Genomic DNA, 4,569 nt, shown 5'->3' on the forward strand with positions numbered 1-4,569 from the left:
ATGCCAAAGTACAAAGTATTGGAATTCGGAACCTTTTTGGGTTACTAATAGAATGTGCCTCAATTGCACTAATTCTTGTTCAATACAGGCCACAAGACAAAGATGGGAACTTCTCAATAGCCCTTTTCTGGCCAGAGACATTTTTGGTAATGATGAGATATTCAAGATTATTCTCATCTATTGTCTCAATATGATATCCATTTTGACGGATATCTTTAAAACTCAACAAGTTCCTCTTGGACTTGGAGGAGAACATTGCATTCTCTATGATAAGTATTGTTTCCTTAGGCAGAGTTATAGTAGCTCTTCCAGAGCCTTCAATTAATTTACTACTACCAGACATTGTAGTAACATCTGCCTTACACATACTTAAATGAGAGAAATATTTCTTCTCTTTGAATATTGTATGTGTCGTACATGAATCAACTAAACAAATATTTTTACAATTGAATTTTGATCCAAGTTTGCTTTGTGGAATATCCATATTTGCTTCCCATGAGTTGACATACAAAAAAAATATATTTTATTATTAGAGATATTGATATTCCAAACAGTTGCTACACGGGAAGAGAAAAGTTGAAATAATGAATACAAAAATAAACAAAGTGTGACGCATGGGCCATAAATTCAATGAAAAGAAGTGTTACTACTGCTCTAATAGTGTTTAGCTAAAAAGCTTTTTGAAAAACTGAAAAGAAAAGCAAAATCAACACCTTTTGAACACAAATATCGTAAAAATTAACCAGTATACTACTATATCAGACTTGTGTAGTAGTAACAAACTATTTATTAAATGATTCTATGATACTGTACGCCATGATTATGTTATTTGTCATTAGTAATGCTAATGTACATTTCATGCGCAATTGCTACCTTTTACAATTAAATAACTATTTTGAAATTGTAATGATTGTAGCAAAAAAAATATACGTAATAACATTAAATTCTGTGTTGCAGTTCACGTGATTGGTTAGACATCAAGTTCATTGTTTAAAACGAATATAAGAATCATATTTAATCAAAACGTACTAATACTATTTTATAAAATAAATAATACTAATTGATATTGATGACTACTATCCAGTTAGCTACTTTTTTTATTACAAATAAAAATTCAATTTACTCATGTAAAGAACTATGATTACATGATTTTTATTCATTAACTACTACGAACAGGCACAAATAAAAATTGAACTACTCAATCATCTTTAACCACGGATCCATCACCGATCAAGTGGTCTATTTTTCCATCAGGGCGCTCAAAGAAGTCTGCCACATCCAAGTGGGTGATGTCAAAATCATTGTCAGAGACAAAATTGGCTTCAGGGCCTTTATTCTTTAGAGATGCTTGATAAAGCTCAACCAAATATCTTGGTACACGACAAATATTTGCCCAATGCCCTTTTCCACCGCAACGATAGCATTCAGTTTCTGAACCATTTGCTTTTGGCTTCTCATCTTTCCCTTTCCACTTTTGGTGGTTATTTCTCTTTGGGGGATGATTAACACCAGAAAAATTTCTTCCTTGTCTACGGCTACGACCACAGCTACGACCATGACCACGATCACGACTACGAATAGAGTCACGGCCTTTTCCACGCTTAGCATAATGGGAATACACCTCATCCATTTCAGGCAATGGTGTAGACCCAGTGGATCGCTTTTCGTGATTTCTCATGAGCAAGTCATTGTTTCGCTCAGCCACAAGGAGAAGAGAAATCAGCTCAGAGTACTTCTCAAAACCTTTCTCTCTGTACTGCTGTTGCAAGACCATATTGGAGGCATGAAACGTTGTGAACGTTTTTTCAAGCATATCATAATCAGTGATAGTGTCTCCACAGAGTTTCAATTTAGAAGTAATTCTGAACATCGCAGAATTATATTCAGAAACAGACTTAAAGTCTTGGAGCCTCAGATGAGCCCAATCATATCGTGCTTGTGGAAGAGTGACCAACTTTAAGTTGTCATATCTTTCTTTTAAGCCATTCCACAAAATAAGCGGATCTTTGACTGTGAGATATTCAGTTTTCAACCCTTCATCAAGGTGATGGCGCAAGAAAATCAAGGCCTTAGCACAGTCTTGGGTGGATGCTTTATTTCTGTCTTTAATGGCATCTCCAAGACCCATTGCATCTAAATGGATTTCAGCATCCAACACCCATGTCATATAGTTCTTGCCCGAAATTCAAGGGCAACGAACTTTCTTTTCATAATGTCAGTCATAATTAAAAAGAGGAGAAAAATTACCTTAATCTTCTCAAAGAGCTTCTTGAGACGGTAGAGTCTCGTGCTGATAACGTGTTATAAAATAATAAAGGAATAAGAACAATATTGCAGAGAAAAGTAGAGAGAGAATTCTTATTGATTTGGGATGAATTACAATGGAATAGAACCCTCTATTTATAGGGAGAGGCCGACTTAGCCACCAAGTAATAAACCCTAGAATCTCTCTAAATATGGACATTCACCATAAATAGAATTCTATTTATAACACAACGTCAATATTAGTTGTTATATTTGGTCCTAAATATTACGATTTTGAATTATAAAAGGAAAATTTTAGTTGATTTAAATATCCTAAATATTGAGATTTCCTGCTATAATATATAAAGTTTAGTTAATTTTAAAATCCTATATAATAGAAAATTAATAAAATAATTATTCTATCCAGTGTGAATTCTATTTTTTAAGGGTAAAAAAGGCGAACAACATTTCGCTAAGGGTCTTCGTACTTTTAACATAGTATAGATATAGATTTTTTTTTTGGTTTCCCACCCGGTGTCCGGTACCCGCATTGAAGCCCGACTATATCCGGATTCGCGCCGCGTAGGGCCTCTTTCCGGGGGAAGCGCTCCCTACCAAGGATTTTTTCATACCCAGGGCTCGAACCCGAGACCTCTGGTTAAGGGAAGAGCAGTCCCATCCACTGCACCACATTCTTTGGTGGTAACATAGTATAGATGAATATAATGTTGGTTGACAAAAATATCCTTAAAATTTTGCATGCTTTTTATGTCGTACAAGGACAAAATTGTTATGTTAATACCTCTTCCTAATATGGTTTTACATGATATTCTAAAACCAATTAAATTCCAACTTTTATGATCGGTATCCTAATTATTAATGTTAATACCTCTTCCTAATATGGTTTTACATGAAATTCTAAAACCAATTAAATTCCAACTTTTATGATCGGTATCCTAGTTATTGTAGTTCTAAACCTTATCAATTCTCGCTGATAAAGACGTTGAACCACTTCTTACCCAATAATCAATCATTATCTTTACTTACTATCTAGAAGAGAGGACGAAGCAGTAATTGTGAGAAGCACCTAATAGAAGGGCAAACAATTGATATACACATTCAACTTTATGATGATATGATTCTTTGAACAACATCAAAAGTTATAGATACGAGTTATCGTGTTTGGCTCCGACAATTGAAAGTAGATATTGTGTTCTCCATTGTGATGTTGAAGAGCAATTCTCTAAAAAATAAGAGAGGAGAATGGACTTATCATATCCAACATAACTGTATTTCATTTTATTTTATTAATGTTACATGTATTATAATACAAAGAAAAGGGAAGTAACACAAAGAATAATTTGAGAACAACTTCCAAATTCTCTCTCGGCGCACGTTAGGTGAATACTAACCTGCGCCCACCGGAAAAATGGGAGAAAGAGGAAGACCGAGGAAACAGGTAATAAGGACGCCGGTACTTGATCAGAAGATAGTGATGACCAGAGCAACAGAGCATGGCAAAGGGAAGGCTAAAGCTAGCGAGGTAACGCAAGAGGAAGAATCTGAGCATGAAAGCGAGGAAAAATGGCCAGATCTAGGGGAATATGCACAGAAACTAGTAACACCAGTGAATCCAAACATGAAATTAGCTAGGAAGGAGAATATAACAAGCAGATCTGAAGGTACAACAGCTGACCCAGAGAAAGCAAGCTCAAGTGCTGTGAAATCCAATGGAACAGTACATGCAGAGCAAAGTACTGTTACAAAGGAAAATCGAGCAGAAGTTCAGATGAAACCAGATAATCCCAAGGTAGATAAGGGCAGATCATGGGCGGGATTGCTACAGGAGAATAAACTCGCTGCAAAAGGTATGAATCTCACTTATATACCGCCGATTATGAAAGAGGGGGAAATTGTAGTACAGCTGATGGAGGAAGATGTAATAAAGGAGAACACGAAATGGAGCAGAGCAGTGATTCTATATGTTGTGGGGAATGTACCTTCAATTGGAGCTATTGAGAGGTTTATAGCTAATCAGTGGATGAATGTACAAAAACCGAAGGTGCTATTCCACAATGAAGGATACTTCATAGTTCTGCTAAGTACAAATGAGGAGAAGACAAGAGTCCTAGAAAATGGACCTTATACGATGAACAGCAGACCAGTTATCATGAAGCCATGGGTGGATAATTTTGATTTCAATGAAGAGGTTCTGAGGAATATACCTCTATGGATTAAGCTTCCTAACTTGCCGCTTAATCTATGGAGTAATCAAGCACTTAGTAAGATAGGGAGTGGACTGGGGAAACCAATCTATGCTGATGC

Source organism: Nicotiana attenuata, unplaced genomic scaffold, assembly GCF_001879085.1.
Source record: "Nicotiana attenuata strain UT unplaced genomic scaffold, NIATTr2, whole genome shotgun sequence".
Taxonomy (NCBI): Eukaryota; Viridiplantae; Streptophyta; class Magnoliopsida; order Solanales; family Solanaceae; genus Nicotiana; species Nicotiana attenuata.